Source organism: Eptatretus burgeri, chromosome 7, assembly GCF_056783735.1.
Source record: "Eptatretus burgeri isolate ZD-2024b chromosome 7, Ebu_testis_v1, whole genome shotgun sequence".
NCBI lineage: Eukaryota > Metazoa > Chordata > Myxini > Myxiniformes > Myxinidae > Eptatretus > Eptatretus burgeri.
The window spans coordinates 71,228,275-71,246,641 of record NC_140967.1 but is presented as its reverse complement, the minus strand read 5'-3'; the positions used below and the strand labels follow the sequence as shown (position 1 = coordinate 71,246,641).

Sequence of the window (18,367 nt, the reverse complement as noted above, 5' to 3'; positions counted from 1 at the left end):
TATTGGTCAACTACAAGTAAAACTGGTTGACAGTTAGTGATAAAGCTCAACCCATGGTACTTGTCTGTGCTCTCTCCTCTAAATGTTGAGTGTCAAGCAAGGAAGCAGCACTTACCATTTACATTGTTGCGGGCCGGCGGGGTTGGGTGAGAAAACCACTAGGTGGGGGAAGCTACGTCGATTCCCACCAGACTCCCCGGAATTGTAGGCCGTTGCTCACGGATAATTCCGTCACGCGGTGGGTTGCTTAACCGACCGTGGATGCCAATAACTTGACCGCGTGACCGAGAGTCCTCCCACCTATGGAATCAGGTTACCTAATTAACCATGCGGTTTAATCACTGGGGAACCATGCCCTTGGTACGCCTTGTCCGAACCAGATCACTCTCCCGGATTGGATCACCTTTATGGATCGGATGCAGCCGAGCGACACTGCCAAGGACATACTGGCTAGAAGGAACGTACTGTTGGGAATATAGACCCGGATAAACCTGGATCCGAACCATGCTGGACCAATGAGCGAAAAGACAAAGGCGAGCTGGGAACATTTCTACAAGAATTATTTATTTACTGCAAGCGAGGAAAAGCATGTAGCACAACAAAGGTTTATTGGGTATGTAACGCAGGGAAACAGGAGAGGGGTGTTGTGGCATGACTGTGACTCTGTAGAGCATAGTGACTCTAGAGTGTGACAATTATACAAGCAACGTAATAAAGCAGACACATTGCAGACTTGATGCGAGATTATTCACAGTAACAACAATAAAAGATCTTCTACATGCTTACTTAACAGACAGGCGCCAGCACACTCAGACACACACACACAGAAAAAGAAACCCCAATGAAAAAGGGCACTTTTGCAGCCAGGGAGGAAGGGGTTGAGGTTATAGTTCTCGGTACCTGGGTGTTTCAGGGGAGGGATGCTCCGTGGTGTGGCACCCGACAATAGCCACGTTGCTCTGGCCACAGTCGCACGTGTGGAGATCGTGTTCCGAACCAGAGAAGGGAGGAGTCCAGAGGGTGGGGATGGATCAGGAGGCGGGACCAGGCAGGAGGTGATTTGTCGAGATCGTGTGGGTGGGGACGAGATGCAGGAACACTAACTTCTTCTACAATTCTCAACACACTTCACTCCTCCTTCAATTCCTCAATCACTTTATTCCTTCATTCCTCAATTCCCTTTTTTTTTACACGGAGGATTTCTCCATGCTTTATAGAGCCCGAGGTTCGGGAAGGGGCGATGCCGAATCCGACGTCGTCCGAGTCGGGCATTCCGACTGGCTCTGACCCCTCACGTGGTCCGCCTTCCTGGGCCGGGCTTCGGCCAGACACCGGTACACTCCGCCCACCTGAGTGCTAAGCGTACGTGACTCACCGCCCATGTCTGGTTTTTCGCCCGGAAAACGAGACTCCGGGTAGACTATGGTTCGCTGTGGTAAGCGAGACGAGGGGAGCAAGCGAGGTAGAAGGCACCGTGGATCGTCACGCTGTGGTAAACGAGACGAGGGGAGCAAGCGAGGTAGAAGGCACCGTGGATTGTCACGCTGTGGTAAGTGAGACGAGGGGAGCAAGCGAGGTAGAAGGCACCGTGGATCGTCACGCTGTGGTAAGTGAGACGAGGGGAGCAAGCGAGGCAGAAGGCACCGTGGATCGTCACGCTGTGGTAAGCAAAACGAGGGGAGCAAACGAGGCAGAAGGCACCGTGGATCGTCACGCTGTGGTAAACGAGACGAGGGGAGCAAGCGAGGCAGAAGGCACCGTGGATCGTCACGCTGTGGTAAACGAGACGAGGGGAGCAAGCGAGGCAGAAGGCACCGTGGATTGTCACGCTGTAGTAAGCGAGACGAGGGGAGCAAACGAGGCAGAAGGCACCGTGGATCGTCACGCTGTGGTAAGCGAGACGAGGGGAGCAAGCGAGGCAGAAGGCACCGTGGATCGTCACGCTGTAGTAAGCGAGACGAGGGGAGCAAACGAGGCAGAAGGCACCGTGGATCGTCACGCTGTGGTAAGCGAGACGAGGGGAGCAAGCGAGGTAGAAGGCACCGTGGATCGTCACGCTGTAGTAAGCGAGACGAGGGGAGCAAACGAGGCAGAAGGCACCGTGGATCGTCACGCTGTGGTAAGCGAGACGAGGGGAGCAAGCGAGGCAGAAGGCACCGTGGATCGTCACGCTGTGGTAAACGAGACGAGGGGAGCAAGCGAGGCAGAAGGCACCGTGGATCGTCACGCTGTAGTAAGCGAGACGAGGGGAGCAAACGAGGCAGAAGGCACCGTGGATCGTCACGCTGTGGTAAGCGAGACGAGGGGAGCAAGCGAGGTAGAAGGCACCGTGGATCGTCACGCTGTAGTAAGCGAGACGAGGGGAGCAAACGAGGCAGAAGGCACCGTGGATCGTCACGCTGTGGTAAGCGAGACGAGGGGAGCAAGCGAGGCAGAAGGCACCGTGGATCGTCACGCTGTAGTAAGCGAGACGAGGGGAGCAAGCGAGGCAGAAGGCACCGTGGATCGTCACGCAGTGGTAAGTGAGACGAGGGGAGCAAGCGAGGCAGAAGGCACCGTGGATCGTCACGCTGTGGTAAACGAGACGAGGGGAGCAAGCGAGGCAGAAGGCACCGTGGATCGTCACGCTGTGGTAAGTGAGACGAGGGGAGCAAGCGAGGTAGAAGGCACCATAGATCGTCACGCTGTGGTAAACGAGACGAGGGGAGCAAGCGAGGTAGAAGGCACCGTAGATCGTCACGCTGTGGTAAGCAAAACGAGGGGAGCAAACGAGGCAGAAGGCACCGTGGATCGTCACGCTGTGGTAAGCGAGACGAGGGGAGCAAGCGAGGCAGAAGGCACCGTGGATCGTCACGCTGTGGTAAGTGAGACGAGGGGAGCAAGCGAGGTAGAAGGCACCATAGATCGTCACGCTGTGGTAAACGAGACGAGGGGAGCAAGCGAGGTAGAAGGCACCGTAGATCGTCACGCTGTGGTAAGCAAAACGAGGGGAGCAAACGAGGCAGAAGGCACCATGGATCGTCACGCTGTGGCAAGCGAGACGAGTGGTAATCGAGAAAGATTTACCTCAGGAGTGAAAAGAGGAAGAGTGGGAAGTGGGAAGGAGGGGAAAATGATTTAATAAACCGAACTAATAGCCCATCACAACGCACTCCCTGCTGTTCCACTAGACAAAAGATACGGATCTAACTACACATACACTAATGGGATAACGATCCTGGGACACTTATCTGTTGTATGCATGCGGTTCCGAGAACCGCAACAATATATTACTCACAACTACTGCTGCTACTACTACTACAACTACTACTCATCCACATACCCAAATGAGGAGCATAGTGACCTCCTTGGGGATTGACCCTTTTGCACTTCATTCCCTTTGGGGCAGGGGGAGCACGAGGTTATGGCAGGAATTTTGTAAATTTTTGGCAATGGTGCCGGCGAGTGCTAACCTGCTCTTCATGAAGGACACTGTAGGATCTTTAACGTACATGAACTCGTGCTGGCAAATGGGACACCCGGTTAACACACATCAGAGGGACAACACACACACTGATGAGTCACCATGCCTGTGAAACACTGGGATGACAGTTTATAGCCGGGTCAAGATTCGAACCCGGGCGAGACAGCTTAGAGGCAAGAATATTACCGAGCCAAGCCCTGGCCCAGAGTCAGAATCGAACCACCGACGTCCCAGACCGAGAGAGAACAAACTAACCATTATGTGACCGAGCGAATCTGTTAATGACAAACATCTTTTTGTGATTGCTTTTTTGGGTGATGGCATAATTTGTGACCAAAAGCGAAATTATAGATTAAATGGTAAACTGTTGAAAGTAATTCGGTGTTTTCTGTGTTTAAAGGAGACTTGTACAGCTAACTTTCAAGCATGTTTTCATCCTTAATTGTATTCTTATTTCTTTCTTTGGTGAGTCACAATTACAAGAATTTGCAATTACAAGAAAAAGAAAAAAAAACTCGCTATCACCTCCTTAACATGGTGTTGATTCAATTTTGGTGAATCAACACATGAAACATTGTGTTTGATTGTAGCAATGCCATGTATTCATTCCTACTGTAAGCATTACTCAATGAAGAGATAGATTTTTGGGAGTCATTGAAGCCCTTTCACTCTTATTTGTGATAAAAAAATATATATATATTTGGTCCACAGTATGATACTTGGCCAGCAGCATGTACATCCCAACAAGAACATTGCAAATGATAACGGAACTCCGTAGAGCGCAAACCTCCGCCAGGCTGAACAGTTTACATTTTGTATCCCACTAATACGCCGGATCTGCGCCTGCGCCTGAAACAAAATCGAATCGCCTTGTTAGTCTCACCGACCTAAATCGTCCACAAAGTTTTGTCATAATCCATCCACAATTTTTTTTTCAAATATCATGCTATATATCATTTTTGGCCCCATCTGTCAATGGTGAAGAATCAATGAAACTGGAGAGTTCATAGAATATGATACCCCATGCAGTGTTTAATAATATACTTCAATTTTAATGAAATAATGATTTTAAAGATTTTTTTATTTTTTTTTAATTGAGAAGTTTACCGCTCCTGAAGCAGTCTTGTACATCACCGTTATACACGAATAAGACAACGTTGAGTCACAGCTTAGGAGGTGGAGGCTTTATTGATCACTATGGAACGCAACATCAATCGGCATCGTACATAGCCATATCGGTGACCTCTTATTCACTGTTCCCTCTCACTTGCCATGCCCTCTCATGTTATACAATATTGTAGCGGTTAGGTTCCTGGAAAATGTCGCGATAGTTAAAACCACGATCGTGGAAATCAAGGGCCAATCTGGGCCCTGTTCTTTTTCTGGTTTTCATTAATTATCTCTCTGACTCTGGAAATCCTCTTTATCTCTTTGCTGATGACTCAACCCTCTGCCGTACCATCTATAATCCCTCAGATCGGCAAGCAGCAGCATTTTCACTCTTTCACTTTTCACAGTAGAACCCCCCCCCCCCCCATATACTTTCTGAACAATCCTCTTGAATAAGTCCTTTCATTCAAGCATCTGGGTCTCATTATCTGCCATGATCTTTTCTGGGAAAGATGCATTTCCAACCTGGCCTCCAAAGCCAATTGCCGACTGGGCATTCTCCATCGTGCAAAGTTCTTCCTTGGCACACCTGAGATTACCACATACAAAGCTTTCATCCACAGCCTGATGGAGTACTGCTCTCCCCTCTGGGCTGGTGCTCCTGTCTGTCACCTTTCTCGGCTTAACACTGTGGAAACCAAGGAATTTAGGATCATTGGTATCTCTCACGATAAGGCTGAGACTTTGGGTCTCTCACTCTCTCACCGCAGGCAGCTCGGTGGTCTTTCTATCTTCTACCATCTCCTCTCTGGCCTCACACCCCCTGCTCTGTCTGAGATATACCTTTCCCCCAACCCCATATTTCCGCAGGGCACTCAAAATCCACCAGCAAACCCTTTCTGGTAAAACTACCAAAATCAAGAATCACTGCTCAACCACTCTTTCATTCCTCTTTTTTTTTCCCCACCTTTGGAACAACCTCCCACACTCTCTTCAATCCCACTCTTCCCTCCAGGTTTTCAAAACAGCTCTTCACCACCATCTCTTATCTTCCCCCATCTATAACCACAATCTTTTCTACCCCCGCTCGTCCACCCGAAACCCACCTCCTTCACATTCCCAACTTTCCTTCCTGAAAGTCCTTGCCGTGTAAGGACCACTGATGTAAGGCTGATAGGGCTGTAGTTCTTAGACTTTTGTTTGCTACCTTTCTTGTGGGGTTGTTGTTGTTTGCTTTCTTCCATGCTTCTGGTAAGACCCCTTCCTCAAGTGATTTATTGAAGATGAATGTTAGTGGAAGTGCGACAGAGCTTGCAGTTTCTTTCGATAGTCGTGGATGGATATTATCTGGAAGAGCTGACTTGCTACTCTTCAGTCTTCTCAATGCTGTCTTCTGTTTTGATAATATTGTTCAGGTTTAATCCATAATAATGCATATGTGTCAATGTAAGCAAGTTGTGGAGATGTTCATGGGTGAATACACTCCTGAAGTAGTTGTTGAGGGTCCCTGCTTTCTCTTCATTTGTCGTGGTGAGTGAACCATCCTCCTTAACAAGGTTTTTAACTCGCTTTCTCCCCTTTGCTTTGCTATTCACATACCTCCAGAACCCTTTTGGGGTTGTCTCCAAGGCTGTCAACAAGCTCTTCTTCGAACTCTTTCATTCCTCTTCTTTTCCCGCCTTTGGAACAAACTCCCACACTCTCTTCAATCCCACTCTTCCCTCCAGGTCTTCAAAACAGCTGTTCACCACCATCTCTTATCTTCCCCCATCCAAAACCACGATATTTTCTACCCCCACTAATCCACCCTAAACCCACCTCCTTCAAATTCCCTGCTTTCCTTCCTGAAAGTCCCTGTAGTGTCCCTTTATTCGCGCCTCATCCCTCTCCCCTCCACAAATCTCCTCATGTCTCTGTTCCCCACTGTTTTTTCCTTCCCTCTCCCACCCCTCTTGTCTCCTGCTTCCCTTGTTCTACGTTCTGTGTTAGCTCTCACAAGAGCCTCGACAGTGTCTTCAAAAAAAAAAAAAGAAGAAAGGTAAAGAGGGTAGGGGAGATTCGGTTCCTGGACTTCGAAAAGATGTCAAGGAAGATCAACAGCAGCCAGAAATAAACACATGATAATTGTAATAAATATATAAAGATATATGTTTAGATTAAGCTTGGTGTTGGCGCAGTGGTTAGGGCAGCGGCTTGGGATCCAAAAGGTCCTGAGTTCAAGCCCTGTTGGGCCACTGAATTAATACACCAGGGGGTTGACTCAGCCTGTCATCCTTCCGAGGTCGGCGAAATGAGTACCAGTGTACTGGGCCGGTGTAATACCCCGGTTAAAATAGGTGTACCATATCCCTGTGTCGTAAGAGGCGACCAGGGTTGCGTCAGGAAGGGCATCCGGCGTAAAACATGTGCCAAATCACTATGTGGATCATACGGATGATCCGCTGTGGCGACCCCTAACAGGAGCAGCCGAAAGAAGAAGAAGAAGAAGATATGTTTAGATTTACATTTATATATATATATATATATATATATATATATATATATATATATATGTATATATTGTTGTGGCCACAGTTACCGAGATACCAGCTTGTCACTCAGGGGATTAATCCCCGGTTGTCCTCGGTAGAGCCGGACCTGGGGCCACCACTCACAATTAACGTTCCGGTACAGTGGGTTGTTTTAAAACCACAAACGCCACCTAGTCAACGACGAGTTCCAGTGTCTGCTGTCTAATGATTCCGTTTAACTCGAGGTCACGTGGTTACCTGAGCGGGAAGCATGCCCTCCGCAAAGCACCAATGTTACCGGATTCGATTTTAATAAGGGCGGCCGAGCGTTTTCACCGCTGGTTCGGGCCGACGATTTTTTTGGTCAAATCTGTGGTAATTACCTCTCAGTCAATCTTGGTTCGGACAATGCTCGACCAATGGAAGGAAAGGACAAACACGGACAGGTTGGAAATCGACAAATAATTTATTAATAATAAAATAAATAAATAAAAAGAACTTTTTATTTGCTGAGGTGAAGAAAGAATTTCAAAGCAAAATCAATCAAAATGCCAGGAAAGAGACAAAGAGCAGATGCTTTTCGGGGGTTGACTTACAGCTAAACACAGACAAGGGTACCCAGCAGATTATTCAGGGGGAGGGGAGGGGGAGAATCATCTCGCTCACCAGAAAGTCGTCCGTGAAGCGAAAACGTCCTGAAAATGCGTGTCATGTCCGTCACCAGCACCCAGCTTTGCCGTGCACCCTCTCGCGGGGCAGCCTTGAACTCCAGTCGACGTCTGGAGAACACTGAGATCATCCGTCGCGGGTTTAGGGCCTGGTGTTGGTGATCGACCCGTGTCTCACTTGTTGGCGGCGCCGCTCACACCCACACGGGCACCACACGCTCGCTTGCCAAAGCACTGGGAAGGGCGAATTGTCTCGTCGGCGCTGGTCAGACACCTGCTTCTTGGTCGCTTCTCTCGCCTTTGCTTTTTCCTCTGTCCTTTCGCTTTTCCTCTCCTCATGCTTTTCTCTTCAGAATGCTTTTTTCCCCTCCTTTCTCTACTCACTTTTTCTCTCCAGACTTTTTCTCTCTGAACGTACCTCTCGCTCGTTTTTTATATCTCCGGGCCATCTCCGTGGTGTCCCGTCCGCCCCAAGCTCACCCCGCCCCACTGGGGCACAGTTACCATGACGACCCAGCGCTCTCAAAAAAGGTGGGCATCGGAGCTCACGAAAGTTTTCCGCTGAGGAAAAATGAGGGTGGGTTTCAGAGCTCGTCAAAGAATGTTGCTGAGGAAAAATAAGGGTGGGCTTCAGAGCTCGTGAAAGAATGTTGCTGAGCAAAAGAGGCCACCAAGAGGACATTGGCAACTTTGAAAGAGCTACAGGCCTTTATGACAGAGACTGGTCACTGTGTGCATATGACGACAATATCCCAAGCACTCCACAAGTCTGGCCTGTATGGTAGGCTAGCAAGAAGGAAGCCATTACTCAAAAAAGCCCACCTTAAGTCCTGTTTGAGGTATGTAAAAAAAAAAAAAACACACTCCGAAGATTCTGAAACCATGTGGCAAAAAGTTTTGATCTGCCGAAACCAAGGTGGAACTTTTTGGATTAAATGCAAAACTTTATGTTTGGTGCAAACCCAACACAGTAAATCACCCACAGAACACCATCCCAGCTGTGAAACATGGTGGTGTCAGCATCAGGTTATGGGGATGTTTCTCATCAGCAGGGATTGGGGCACTCGTCAGGATAGAAGGGATAATGCATGGAGAAAAATACAGAAAATCCGAGAGGAAAACCTGCTACCCTCTGCAAGAAAGCTGAAATTGGGACAGAAGTTCATTCACCTTTCAGCATGACAACGACCCGAAGCACACAGCCAATGTGGAGTGGCTAAGGAATAAAAAGGTAACTGTCTTTGAGTGGCCCAGTTAGAGCCCTGACCTAAATCCAATCGAAAATCTGTGGCAAGACGATGCTCTCCACGCAACTTGGCTTGAACAGTTTTGTGCAGAAGAATGGACAAATATTGCCCAATCAAGGTGAATAAAGATAGTAGAAACCTTTCCCAACAGACTCATAGCTGTAATTGCTGTCAAAGTTGCTTCCATCAAGTATTGACTTTGTGGGGTTGACTCATATATTCTCGTTCTGTATTTTACAATAATTTTCTGACATTTGTGGAAGTTGTTTTTCACTTGGAAGTTGTGGGTTATGCTAAGTAAAGAACGGTGGGAAAAGTCTGATTTGATGCAATTTTATTCCAGGCTTTAAGGCAACAAAAGATGAAAAATTTTGAAAGGGCTGTCGACTTTCTATAGGCACTGTATGTAAAGCTCTTTCTAACCAACTGACTGACTGATATTAAACATCAGTGCCTTCTGGGTGATGTAGATAGGTGAAATTTTACGTGCCGATGGATATCAAAGCCAATACACCAGGAAACAAGCTCAAATGAGCTAAGATCCTCGTCCTCTTTGTGATGTCGTCATAAAAACGAATATGACGTCATTGTGATGTATCAGGTTTGTGATAAATTATCTGTGCTAATGCCCGGCTTGATTCCCGCAAACAAAATTCAAACAGCTTGCCTAGTTTCGGAGATAATGGTATAGGCGATTCCCATTAGCAGCGATATTATGACGTCAACTTTTTTTCTCGGAAGAATTTCCAAAATCGGAGATGGTTTCTGCCTGCGTGTGGGCTTTCTGCATATACATGGCAAGTTTCATGAAGATCCGATGAAAACTCTGGGTTGTGAAACAAAAAATGTCAAAAAATAGGAATGACGTCATAAAAATTTATATGACGTCATAGTGATGTATCATATGTGCGGTAATTAATCTCTGCTAATGCCCTGTTCAATTCCCACAAACAGAATTCAAAAAGCTTGTCTAGTTTCAGAGATAATTTTTTCGGTAATTTCCATTAGCGGAGATATTTTGAAGTCATAACTTTTTTTCTAGGAGGAATTTTCAAAATCGGAGATGGTTACTGTCTGCGCAGGGTATTTTTACATATATATATATATATATATATATATATATATATATATATATATATATATATGTATGTGCCAAGTTTCAGGAAGTTTCGATGAAAACTGTAGGCTGTGAAACAAAAAAAGTCCACAAGAAGAAGAAGAACAACAACAACGGGAGTAAGACTTCGAGATTCTCCGTGAGGATCTAAAAATAATCACAGAACTGCCAGAAAGCCTCCGTAAATGAAAATAGAAATACATAAAAATGAATAAATGAAAAGTCAAATGCAGGTGAGTGACCCGAGACAATGGGGAAGCACGGTCATTTTGCTTACACAATGTGAAAGCACACCCCACAAGTATATAATCTATTTATTATAATGTTAACATTGAAATAAACATGTCAATACAAAAAAATACAGTGTAAATTAAACAAAAACTTCAAGAGTTTTACCTTTTAAATTTATTCCAAAACAGCGAGGTGGGTGAGAGTAAACGTACTACGTACTGCCTGTACTACTATACACTGCCGTAAAAAGAAAACACAAGACTTAGCTCGGAGATAATGATGAAGCTGCTGTCGGGGGGTGGGGGGGGGACCTGCTCCAATATAATTTCCTTTGCCTCGATTCGTTCCATGAACCATGACTGATTTGGAGCTTTCGGCCCCAGATGACTCGTGAAATCATTGGTAAATCCACCATGGGTTCTCCTGTATTACCGGTCGACTCAAGGCATTTTTTTTTCTGTTTGGTCCTCGATCCAAACATTAAGTGATTTTTCCATTCTTTCAATGAGAATCACGGGATTGGAATGAACTTTTTGTGCTTTGCTAGCAGGAAAACTTTCACAGATATTTGTCTCATTTATAGACAGTTGATTCATTGATCCTGTAATGGCGGCCCGCAGATGCCGCACTTTCATTTCTTGCCGACACTTCTAACAACTCAATTTATTCGCACAATGTCATAAACCTTTCTTTGCCTTTTGGCACGACTAATTTTGTCCATCGTTTTATGTTTGGGTGCTATTATTAACTGTTGTGGGTCTACTAGATCTCGTATTACAGGATCTCCATATCATTTCCTGTTCGATGAAAATTCATTTTAAAATTTCGCTTTGTTCCCATATGCTCGTCTGATTACTACAATTTACAGTACATGAGAAACAACAAAAGGCTCATGGGAGGTAATCGTACACGTGGACGCAAACAAATAACTCATCTTAGCTGAAAAACCACAATTGGCCAAAATAAAATACCACAATAATGAAATTGGAGCACAATAGATTGCCCGCGATTGGTAGAAACCCATGATATTGGAGGGTTTACTATATATATACATATATATATATATATATATATATATATATATATATATATATATATATCGATATATAGCATGTTCCTTGGAAGTATTATGAAGGCAATTTATGGTCTAAAGTGTTCAACTATGTAATTCAATTTAAATAATAGTTTAAAGAGGTTTAATGGCATATTAATAAATTAATTCCTGGTTTTACTGCCATTTTACCCAGAGTCCATTACATCACCCTATCTAACACATTACATTCATTCTTTCTACCTTTTGTTTGTGTTCTTTATGACATCCTTAAAAACAGTAAGCTTGCTGATTTGAATTATTTTTTATTTCATTTGACTGCCAGGCAGGCAGACAGAGTAAAAGTATTATCTCGCCCTCTCTGCGCATGCGCTGTCAGGACGAATTCAGAGCCAGAGTACCGTAAAACAGCAGACTTGTCTGATTCGTGTTCAAAATATAATATTTTATTAAAATAAACTGTTCATCAATCGGAAACTGATAAGACACACAGACGGACAGATGTACAGACGGCCATGAACCAATTGCTGAACCCTGCTTTTCGCTTCATGTGCGCAGGGTAATTAAATTATTATTATCGGGTTCGCATCCGGATCTTCACCAAAATCCAATCAATTTGTCCTTGTCACACACCAACCTGTCCACCAAATTTCATCTGAATGCGTCCATAATCTTATGAGGTATCCTGCTCACAGACAAAGAAAGACAGTGGTGAAAACATAACCTCTGTCCACCTTCAGTGGCAGAGGTAATTATAAATCTGCTCTTTGGAAATAGAATCCTTTTTTTTTCCTTTATGTAGTTCATCGGAGTGTATACGGCAGACATGAAGGTCACAATGTTGCTTATCATGGCCAAGACGACGATTGTATACCAGTTATACATTCAGAGTCCGCATTTTATCACTTGCAGAACGGCATGCCCGAAGATACTTGTTAATAGCATCGCTTGTGCAATATGTTCCAATCAAGTCAGTGAGATGATAAGGATGGCCAGAACATCCTAGTTAGTGTTTACATCTGCAGTGGCTATACATGCTCAGTCAGAAGCACGATGTCACGCATATGTTAAAGACACCGGTTGTCGTCTGTGGCATGATGTAAACATTGCCGCTGCACAGTCTCGATGGATTACAACTTTAATATAGCCTGCACAATGAGACGAGTGCAAGCACTGGTAACACACCAGAAACAAAAAAAAAACAGGCAACACTCTTTAACTGACATGTCGGCAATCGAATTCCAATATAACAAAAGGACACATTATGTGCGGGCGTTGAGTGGGCAGGTGGCGTAGGGCAGCCAAAATTGCTCAAGGACACTTTTGCAGTTCAACCCACAAAGCTGCACAGCCTCACTATTGGTTGATGGTATGTTAGTTGTCATTGCAAAGCTTTACATTCTCAACTTTGGTGTTCATACGTTGTATGGTGTCGCTTGATTTTCGTTTTTTTCTCCCCATTCGGAGGTCTCTGTGTACATCTCATATCGCACCTCCCAGCCAGGCCACCTCGCTTTGGTTGATTTCCGATAAAAATGTATTGTTTCAGCCTCAGCCCCACGGACTCGCTCTGAACGAATTTGAGAGATCAAAATTATTTAATTTTGCACTGGCTTATAGTGATGTGAGAATTATTAATTTCCTTTGCGCTGCTTTGAAGGATCACTTTTTCACATTATCTTTTGCTGTTAACAGCAGGCTACTGAAGTGTAAATTGATTATGAAATGACTGGATACCATAAATGCTGTACACCTACATTGTGCCAAATTTGTTGCACCGCGTATTCCATTTGATTATACATGGACTCTACTATACAAACGCTGGTGTAGCTGGAGCTGCAGACCATGAGGGAAGCATTGGCTCTTACTTCACTATTGACCCTTGTCCCTTGATAACTGAGCATTCTGACTCTGCGCTCAAGTCCCACTTCTGTGCATGTGTTGACTGCTCTGAGTAACGTGGTGCAATGTCTGAGTAACACGGGTCTTGATTGTAATGGCCGATTTGTCATGTCTGCATATCATCAAAGGCATTCGTCATTCAGGTATGTGTTGACATCTAAGTTTTCAACCTTGAAGAATGTCTCACATCGTCTTCGTTACTATTCTGGAAAGGGTGGGGGGGGGAGAGGGAGGGGAAAGTTGTGTTGTATTTTGTAGTAGTTTAGGCCCTGATTTCACGGAAGTTACGTTCACAGAAGTGCCACCAAAGATAGAAACAACAATGACCTGCTGCACAACCTGCAACACAAACTATTTATATTTTCACTTCCTGTGTCCACTCAACTCCCTCATCTTTTCTCATGTCCCACCTGTCTATGCGGTGAAAGCTGGGTCTGAGAAAAAATTTTTTTTAAAAATCATTACCCACAGTTCAGCTTAAATTCTTTAATCTGTCTCATTAACTTTGTGATGTGTCTGCCCTGTGTTCCCATGTGAATGAGTAATATTTAGATAGATAAAATTCATAGTGATTCTGAACAGGGGATTTTACTTTATATCTGTTACCTTTGTTTTGTTGTGTGCGCACGTGCGTGTCCCTCTCTTTCTGTAGTAATACACCTTTTGTTCATAAAAAACCTGGACGTGGTTATTGGAGGTACGGGACTTTGCCATTAAGCGCGTGTGAATTGTCTTTAAAAATCCGGAAACGGAACGATTGGGAAACGCACATTTTAAAGCACTGTTAAAAGAGTTGATTCCTCCCAATTATATCAGAATGAGCTGATTTGTCACACGGTCACGGATTTTTTTTAACCCCAATATGACGCCATTCAAAAATTACGCAACGCTGTTTTTTTAGGGAGGTGTGTACGGGCTTGATTTCTTTGACATGTGATTAGATTTTTCGAGGTCCCTCATCGTGAGTAATAACACTCGACCCCAACAAAGCCAATGGAAATCTGACGCAACAAACTCAGACAACTTGAAATCAGCAGAGGCCTACAGGCCTAATGTGTTAGGGCCCACCAGTAAACCAAGATGGCGGCAATATCATTTTGTCTGTGTGAGATTATGGGCGGAGTCGAGCGACCAATGTGGGTGTGGTCTGGCAGCTGTCCGACCAATGGGTGCATGTTTCAAAAATCGACTCCCAACAAGAACCCCAACAACAACAACAGCAACGCAAAGCTCTTGTAGACCTGTGACTTGTCCCAGGTAAAAATGCATTAGTTATGATTACTTCATTACTTGTTATGATCTATGCTCCAATATATTTTTTTCATAAACGAGTCTGCTTATTTCGATAAATGAGGCCTATGTTTCGATACAAAATGTGAGAGAAAAATGTTATTTTTACAGCAGGGCCCTTACTAACCCACAACTTCCGGTGTAGCTCGCAAAAGTGTAATGGTACTTGTACAAAGCTTCACATGTCCATGAAAAATTGTAAACATTCATGGTTCATTGCCACTACAGAATTTGTCGAATGACACGAACAATTAAATAATATTTTGGGGAATTTCTTGCGGGAACTTCCTGAGTGTCATGCGCACAAGATTTGCCAGCTGAATGTCTGATTGACCCTGCCAACTCTGTCATAAGAGCTTGCCTCTGATAAACCTCCCATAAAGCTATTATAGCTTTCAGAATTTGTAGGTTTAGGTGCTCTTATTGCCACTATTGTGTTAAGAAGAGGGTGTGTTCAGACAAAGGAATCAAAGTATGATCCTTGGAGCATGCAATGCCTGGACCAGCACAATAAGCCTCTTTCGACATGGCATGTTGGTGAAGGTCAGAGCATATTGCAGGAGTAATATCAAGTCCATTATGTTGTTGTTGAAGGTCCACAGTTTGATTTGAGGAGTCAATCTGTAATCTTTGTTTGTTCTCTCATCAAAACTTGCATAATTGGCTGATTGACGTGTATTATTTGTTTGGGAAAGATATGTGCATGGTCAATGTGGGTGTGGTTTGGCACTTGTCTTTATATCTGTTACCTCAGGCTACTCGAGTGGCTGGAAGCGCTCTGGACCCCCTCCCGTGCTTCCCCCACACCCCTGCACAAAAGAGGGTGACTGCTCTTTCATGCTCTTGGAGGCCTGGCTTCCACTTCTGCCACCAGAGGGTGCTGCTTACAACCTGGCTTCCGAAGGTGTGCATCATCCTTTATCACTCATACATAGCACAACTCATTGCTGGGCTGGTTCATGGAGCAGTCTTGGGAACCAATATGAATGATATCAATTCTATGCATATAATTAACTTGAATTGTATGTCCTCATGTCGTTTTCCATATTTTACCTACTCTAGAACACCACCAGACTTCCAGAAAACGTGATCAAAAATGGATGAAATATTTCTACAAAGTAAAGCAGCAGCATCTTGATGTGAACTGAATGCACAGGTGAATCACAGTTCAAAACAGACTCCACGGCTGCAGATTAAGATTGAGCTCACAGAGCGATGACTCGCAAACCCCATTCCAGCAGTAAATCCAGGATCAGTGCTCACCTCCCACTCATTCGTTCCTCTTTTTTTTTTTTCTTTACCACATGTGGAATCAACTTCCACATTCTCTTCAATCTCATTCTTCCCTCCAGGTCTTCAAGACAGCTGTTCACCACCATCCCTTATCTTCCCCTATCCAAAACCATGATCTTTTCTACTCCCTTTAACCCACGCTGCTTTGCCCACCTCTTTCTAACTTTTCAGTTTTTCCGTCTTGAGAGTTTGAGGCTTTATTCATCTTGTCCACCCCATGTACCGTCCCTTCCCCCTCATTCTTACCCACACCCCTTATCTGTCCAAGTCTCCCTCTATTTGGTCCTCAAACCTGCAGTTGTTGTGTTTCCCGCTTCTCTTTCTTTTGCTCTGTTCTGTGTTATAGCTCCTCCACGAGCTTTGACTTTGTATCCACAAAAAATTAATAATTAAATCGACCTAGCGGAAATTAAAGTTTTGAAATTATGTAGGAACTACAAATTCTACTTTATAAAAAGCCACATGAGATTCATATGTGTCACATTTCCGCCAAGTTCTTATTGTGTTGTGCTCTTGATGTTCCACTATTTGGTCATTGGGCAGACAGTCTAGTCTCGAGGTATGCACACTTTCTTCAGTTGTCTAGCCTGGGTTCAAATGCCGGCCAAGCTTTCAACTGCCATCCCGGGGTTTCGCATGCAGGGAGATTCATCAATGTGTGTGCCCTCCCTCGGATGGATGCTGAACTGGGCGTCCTATCTCTCGACATCAGTTGGTGACTGCCGACATCTCAAGGAGTTATTCGTGAGGAGTAGGCAGGCTATTGCTGGCACCATGAAGAAATTCCAAATTCCTGCGCTGACCAACTTCTGGAAAGGCAATGTACAAACCACCCAGTATAACCTGGGCCGATAAACTGCTTCGGCAGCACCAACACTCTGTCAGGATTATGATACACTTCTTCATCATTTGCTCATCAAATACACAACTTTATAAATAATGAATGAATGCTAACGAGGCCTTTTGCACATGCGCTGTGTGTGCGTTTTCAGTGACTGTTCTGCTCGCCGAGCACTCTTAACCTGCCCTTACTAGCGTGATATCTGGAATTGAAATTGTCTTTTAAATATAATTTTCAGCACTTAGACAAAAGAGTGGCAATTTCAAGATGGTTAACCATAATTGCTCCGTTCCTGAATGCAAATTGGATTCGTGGAAATATGACAAATATCCGTGGATGAGAGGAGTTTGGTTCCTTTCATTTCCTGTTCATACAAGTGAGTGGCAGCAGTGGATATAACACACATATATACACATACAAATTGACGCATCTCCTTTTACCAATAGATGCAAAAATCTCATATAATTTATCTTGCGGCTCCGGAACCAAACAAAAAATATATAATTATAACGGCCCTCACAGCCCATACAGCTCATACGCTTACCCCCTCCTTATAAACATGATTAGATTAACAGTAAATATTGTCATTTTAACTTACCAAGTGCATTGGCAAGCCCCAGATATGACCTTCTCACTCGTGTTAAGAAAAAAACTCAAACCTGATATGGTGTCTCCCTCTGTGAAGTCTGCCTGAATATTGGTAATGATGACATTATCTTTCCAGTTGCAGACTTCATTAAATACATCACCACTCCTGCCATGTTCACGCGAGGTAATCTTGCAAGATTCAAAGTCCACTTACTGGCAGCAATGGTCAAAGGTTTGGGTAGAACGTGCCCATCTAGGAACCTCCAGGCCTTGCAATGATTCACACGTCCTCGGCAGTTTTCAGTGCAGGGAACTGCAAGCTATCAGCTTTTTGGGTGAGTTCAGGAAGTTCTCCCAACTCTTGTTGTGCAGAGGCACACCCCTTTCTCTTAAGTTCGTTTCCAAGTATTTTCAGATTATTTTAGAAGCTTTGTGAGCCATTTTCGGTAACAATCCTATCTCTCACACACACAATATACGTTCCGCTGCCCTGATAACCCCCGTTGCTAGGGGTTTCTGTGCATGTGCACTGAGCATTCTGGAGTGGAGTACGTCATTTCAAAAGTCCGGTATTGTTACAGCTTTCTGTTGTTCGATTATTACTTTTAATTGTAGCAGATAAAAACGATGACATGTGACCATTCATTATCATTTCACTCTTTTGAGCCTTATTTCTTCATCCTTCTTTGTCAATTCAATATGCTGGGCATGGCGCATTCAAAAGGTTCCATGAACGAGATTCTCACAACATTCCAAGATGAATGAAAACAAGTACAACGAGTACTGCACAGTCCAGGCCAAAAATATTGGCACCCTTGCAATTTTTTGAAATAACTCACAATTTTCTCTAAAAATAAGTTGAAATTGACGAAAGTATTTGGTCTCCACAATTCTTTATCTCACTGTTAATATTACAGAACCTTTGTTTTTGATTCAGAACTTAATGTACATCCTTTTAAATCAGAAAATAAAAAGAAATGGCATTGACAAAATTATTGACACCCTGGACTTATTAATATTTGGGAGCACAGCCTTTGGACAAAATAACTGCAGTCA

The 18,367-nt window shown here is 44.3% G+C and overlaps 1 protein-coding gene across 4 annotated transcripts in view; it reads left to right on the top strand.

The window, feature by feature from the left end:
- The window catches only part of LOC147023506 (uncharacterized), a 119,466-nt gene that overhangs the window by 43,437 nt on the left and 57,662 nt on the right, over positions 1-18,367 (top strand). For all 4 annotated transcript variants that reach the window (XR_015060239.1, XR_015060240.1, XR_015060238.1 and 1 more), the window contains exons 3-4: positions 15,344-15,493; positions 15,652-15,745. The gene's annotated coding sequence lies outside the window, so the exon portion shown is untranslated. The remainder of the gene's footprint in view (positions 1-15,343; positions 15,494-15,651; positions 15,746-18,367) is intronic.